We start from the raw sequence: 6000 nt of genomic DNA, 5'->3' as shown, positions 1-6000 counted from the left end.
GGCGACTGATTGCTTTCAGCAGGACCATTGCACTCATAAATGCGATTCTGTACGATACCAAGGACTGAGTCCTTAATGCGGGGCTACACAAGTAAGAACAAATGCAGGTATCAGCCTTTAAACCTGATGTGTTGAACCAGCAGCGGAGGAACACAAGTTCTTCAAAAACAAAGATTTTCTATTTTCATGCAAATATTCCCAGTGTTCTGAAGCAGAAGGAGATGCTTAGAAAATACATGCGGTATGAACAGCTTGCCCTCTGGAAGATCGATACTCACTCAGCATTACCTACTCTTTCCATGAACTAATAATCACAAAACAAGTAGGGAATATAGCCTCTAATGTTATGTGCCTGGTTCTTCACTGAACTGACCAGGTTTAAAACGTGTGCCTGGGTTTTTATTACGTCTTGGCTTGATTCTGCAAATTAAAGAGGGATACGTATCAGCCCTAAGATGTGTATCTTAAATTAGTCTGGGGGATCTCTTGCTCAAGCCATCACATCAAACGGTACACTTTCTAATGCTGTATGTGAATCCATCGCCCACATCATTGCATTTGCCCTTGGCCCTTTTTACTCTGTCACTGCAGAGCACCCAGAGCTGACAATTGCCTTTTTATTTTCTCAGAAAGACTGGTAGGTGGTAATCTGTCATAACTGTATTCAGGCTCCTCTTCTCGAGTTCTAGCTATGAATGAAGCCATTGATTCTCTTCTCACCTATACCCATATCCTATGGTCTATCCAGACTAATCCTGCTGCAGTCGACAAACTGCTGGTAGAAATGCCATGGTTCCCTGGTTTCCAGGCCCTGGTATACGCTTCCCAAACCCTAGAGGAAGACTCAGTTATGGGAAGGTGGCATAGGCATGTTTGTGCTTTTGGTCATATCTTATCCATAGAGGTAAAAATAGGATTTAAAAATAATCCCCTGTGTTCTTATTGCAAGCCAGGAAAGTTGTAATTAGTCTCTATGGGATTTCCATGTGCAATGACAGTGAGGGATGCTGACAGCAGTGGACCACTAGAATAAAGAGGATAATCTGATAGAGAGTTTAATTAGCCTAATACTTTACGAGAATATTATTTCTATTGTATTGTCTGCATATCTGAATATTGAATTAGCTTTCATCCCTGCCATAAAATACTCACTGGCTACATTTTCTTCCTCATGCCAGATCAATAGCGTCTGCAAGCAGCAGGTTAGATCAGAATTTGTTTTCCCAGCTTTGCTGAATATGTACAATGCCAGAAGAGAAAGGAGCATCTCCCTCTCTCAGCACAGGGAAGCAGTTTGCTCAGAAATCTGTAGGATTACCTGAATATCCTGTTTCAGAAGTTCTTCAATTTCCTTTCCTTTAACTTTCGTTCACGCTTTCGCCGTTTGATTTTGGTTTGTATCTCTTGTCACTGATGTCTGCCGATACGCATATTCCTGCCTACAGTTAATCAAACAGATGGCTTCTCTGTGCTACAAAGTGATAGATGCTAATCCACTGACCATGGCTTGTTGTGAGGTATCGTTGAATGGATGTTAGAGCCTTAAGTTTTATGTACAGTGCCATGTACTATATACAATATAACAATATAACTTTTCAAAAAAACCATCATTAATCTTGGACTTTCATCTCTGTTTTCTACTTCGGTCTGTTATCATCCCTGTACAGTTTTTCTTTTCTACTATGCTGACGTCAAATCCTTGCTCAGAAGGCTGGACCTTGACTCACATGCTTAGAGGTTACAGAACTTGCCCCAGGCAGCATGGGTTTTCTGCCTGCAGTATCTGAACTGGTACTCCCAGTCCTCCTCTGCTATGGTTTGTACCTACCAGTTCTGAGACAGTGTAACTGGGACTCCAAGTCTCTCACTATGTAAAATGACCAGTATCGTTTATTTTCACTTTCTGCCAGCAACTCTGCTTAAATGGACATACTGGATGGCTGGTCCCAGGCGACAGGGAGCACAATTTCAGCTTAGGGACATATTTATCTCACTTCTCTTCTCTCTGCTTCTAGCCTACAAATAGGAAGACAGATTTGGTATGTCAGCGGTGATAAGAAGGAAGCTGCAGAAATGTTGAGTGAAGGTAGTTGCTTGTTAAACTGGTAGTTGCATAAAAGGAAATACAGAGCTTAGTGTCACATGTTAACCAAAAAAAAAAAAAAATCAAGATATTTGTGTCTTACAGAGAAAATCATGTTATAGGGACAAAATTAGGAAGAAGTATGGAGCATAAGCCTTAGTCAGTCTGCCAGAATTTTTGTTTTTTATGTGGTTGGAGGAGGTGGGTATTAGACTCTCCAGCTGTTCTCCCTGTTGTCAAGTACACCGGTAGCTGGTTTTCTCTAGAGATTTTACAAATGCTGATGCTATTTTTGTTCCGTAATTTTATACTCTTGAGCACACTCATAAGAAACAAAAATGAGTTTAATAAACAGGACTCACTGAGGCTCTGCTGATTAGTGAAGATGAATATGGTTAATTATTTAGCATTATTTTCTTATTCAAAATAGTGGTTTTGGCAACAAACATTGACATGATGTGTTATAAAAATTTCCCCAGTGGTAAAGGCAAAGTATATCATTTAAGCAAAATTGTCCACCTAACTTGAATCTGAGGTTTAACTGACACAGAAGGCCTTATGACAGTCTTTTGTACTGGAAGGAAATTTGACACAAGAGCAGAACTGGGATTTCTTGTGTCACTATTGAAAAGAGGAGCTTGAGGTATGCTTGAAAATGGCATCTTCAAAGGCAAAGTCCAAAAACAGTTTCAAGGCAGCGGAGCTTTTGTGAAAATCGTTTACTATAATCAGAACTGGTTTGGACTAAGGCCTCTTCCACAGGCAATTCTGACACTAAATAAATTAATATAAAAACATTCTGAAGTAGAACTGAAAAGTAAAATTCCTCAGGAAATTAAAATTCTAAAGAAATTTGTTTCTAAGCTATTATTGTATGGATTTTAAAGAGTTGGCTTACTACTATCATGTCAATAACAAAAACTACTTCGTGCCAACCGTATTACCTTGATTAATTTTGCTTAGACTTTGCATCAAATTAATGTCTCAAATGTCACATATCTGCAATATTATGTTTATATATTATCTAATATTATTTAATACAAAATACGGAAGATAATACATACGAAAGCCAATATCAAGCAATAACATCAAAAGCGGTTGTATTTTATTAAACTAAGCATTTCTACAAGATCACAACAAAACTAAAAGGGTGAGAGGGTTGTGTCATTGAAAACTGAACTGGAAGGTGGCAAGTTGTCACAGAATGGTTTCATCTCAACAAAGCTACATTTTGTGCCAACTTTGCAGACCAGACCTTTGGCTCATTTACACACCTAACACTGCCCTGATTATTAGCGTTGTTAGAAAAATCTTTTGTAGAGATTTTACTCTTGGTCACTCACAGATGGTCAGATTCTTCTAGCCCTCCTAATATACTGATTCCAATGTGCCAGGGCTACAAAGAGGTATGGATATGAATGCTAAACAATTCATTCAAAAGGCCAGGTTTTCCTTTGAATACAGGGTTTACATCAACATCATCCTCTTGATTTTGACAGTTATTTCTGATTAAGACACATAAGAGTGGAGAGGCTTGAGACCATAAATTTGGTTGCACTATGGCCAGGCATCTGCTGAAATAACGGTGTTCTCTGGGATTTCAGTAGTAATTTTTGGGTCAGGTTTTCCAGCTACTAGAAACTGCTTTTGAAGTCAAATCCATTGAAAAAGTATTTGCTTCGCAGAAAGTATTTGCTCCAGAGTGCCACAGGGACTGTCAGCATTGAATGAACAGCTCCAGGAGCTCAGCGCTGAAGATGATCATTGTTGGTATAAATGGTGTACCTGTAGTATTACTGCACCTCGATACATTCAGCTCGCTGCAAAGAAGTTACAAAAGGCACTAGAAAAACTTATGGATGATAACTCTGGCAGTGCTCTTTCTTATATATAGGTAGTCCATGAAACTATTCCAAGAGTTGAAAGCCTATACCTGAGGCAGGATGACCCCGTATATACATATACACACATATCTATATTATATATAGGTAATATTATGTTCACATGAAAACTTCTCTTTCATTTTCCCATTGAGTATTCTATAAAAGCCAGACTCAGACATGCACTGAGCAACGTTGAAGCCCACTGTAACAACTGAGCTCTGAACAGGAGGCAGTTCCTGTCCCTCCATATTCTGTCCCCAGCATGGTGTAGTGGATGGGCCATCAGAATAGGCCCTGGAGTGAATCCTGATTCTTTGGTTAACCTCTCTGGTAACTGTGGACAGAACAGGGTGCTTCGTTCTGCCACTGCTTCCTCCAACTTCGACCTGTGACTGCAAGCACCTGCGAATATGTTCCGCATTCTGCTCTATGTAAGTGTGCAGAAGCACAGAAAAGCTTGAGTTAGAAGGGACCACTTTGGACCACTTTGTCCAACCCTCCTGCTCTAATCTGGGTCAACTACAGCAGGTTGTTCAGGACTATGTCTGGTCAGGTTTTGAATATCTCCAAGGATGGAAGACTCCACATCCTCTCTGGGCAACCTGTGCCAGTCTTTGACCACCCATATTTAAATGGAATTTCTTGTATTTCAGTGTGTGCCTATTGCCTCTTGTCCTTTAACTGGATAACACTGAGCTACAACTCGGTGAATACCACCACAGCACCTAGCACAACGAGAACTAGTCTTGGTGGTGCCTGTAGGTGCCCCTGTAGTCCAAAAAAACCATGGAGAAATAACAGTAACAGTCATGCAGGATTTCTCTCCCCAGCATTCCCAGAGGCTTCCGGTACTTCTTAATTAAATTGCTTAAATAATTCATTTAACACCATAGGCATTGCTCGAGATGAGCTCAGTGCTGATGGGGTGGGACCTGGGGGCATCACCACACAGGAACAGCGTGACCCTCCTTGGTTGCTGGAGCTCCTTCTGTGCAGCCAGCGGAGAGGCAGGGAGAGAAGGACAAGGGGAGCCTCAGGCACTGGAGTAACAACCCGGGTGTGGGGCAGGAGACCCGCGGGACTCTCGCAGCCCACTTTGGGAGCTGGGGGCTCTGCAGGAGTGGGTGGGCTCACTATTCCTCTCTCATTCACTATTCCATCCTCACTATTCCATCCTTTGCCTGAAGTCTGCCATAAAGGTGGAACTGAGCCTTACTTGTCAGGAAAGAATGAAATGATCCCTAAGGTTAGCAAAGCACTCAGAGACCCTTTGGGAAGAAAAGCGCTACGTAAATAGAAGCTGATTCCTACAGGTTATTAATAGAGGTATCTGCAAAAGTAATGTGCAAACCACTATGGAAAGATCATTCTGAGTTAAATTAACATAATTTTTTTCATTGCTGTCTCTTTTCAGGAGACCTGGATAATACTGCTGACAATGACAGGTTGAATAAGAGACAGGGTTTGTGTGGGCCAGAGGTGGGAACAGAGAAGGAGACTAATTATATCTTTTTAACCTTTGCATGCAGCTGGGCAGGATAAAAATGAATTATGAAACTAGCAACGGAGCTGTTAACCCAGTGGAGGCTGCAAAATGGTGCCCAGGTTATCCAGAAACATGGTCTAAGCTGTCCCATTTCTTCTGGATTTAACCACTTTACAAATGTTTAAATAAAATGGGTATTTTCTGCATGCTTCACCTAAGGCTTATGTAATTATCCTATGGACAAACCAAACCAGATATATCTTACTTGCTTTTACCTCACAATGCAGAGGATGTAGGGCAAGCGCTGATGTGGTACGGCAGAGCTAGGAGTGGCATTCTTCAGCGTACCTTTTGAAACCTCCCAGGTTTAATAGGCTAAAGATGATGACACTGCTTTTACAGTCACTCAGATGTATCATTTGAACACTTTATCGTGTGATAGTTATGCCACTTTTTATGTGTGTTTTGCCACAAAGCTTTGTTCAAAGGTCGGAGCCGGATGGGAAGGTGTGGAGGGGCCTTTAATACCTGTATTGCTCAGCAAAGTA

The sequence above is a fragment of the Mycteria americana genome, chromosome 2, assembly GCF_035582795.1.
Source record: "Mycteria americana isolate JAX WOST 10 ecotype Jacksonville Zoo and Gardens chromosome 2, USCA_MyAme_1.0, whole genome shotgun sequence".
Classification (NCBI taxonomy): Eukaryota; Metazoa; Chordata; class Aves; order Ciconiiformes; family Ciconiidae; genus Mycteria; species Mycteria americana.
The sequence above is the reverse complement of the archived record's forward strand: the minus strand, read 5'-3'. Positions refer to the sequence as shown.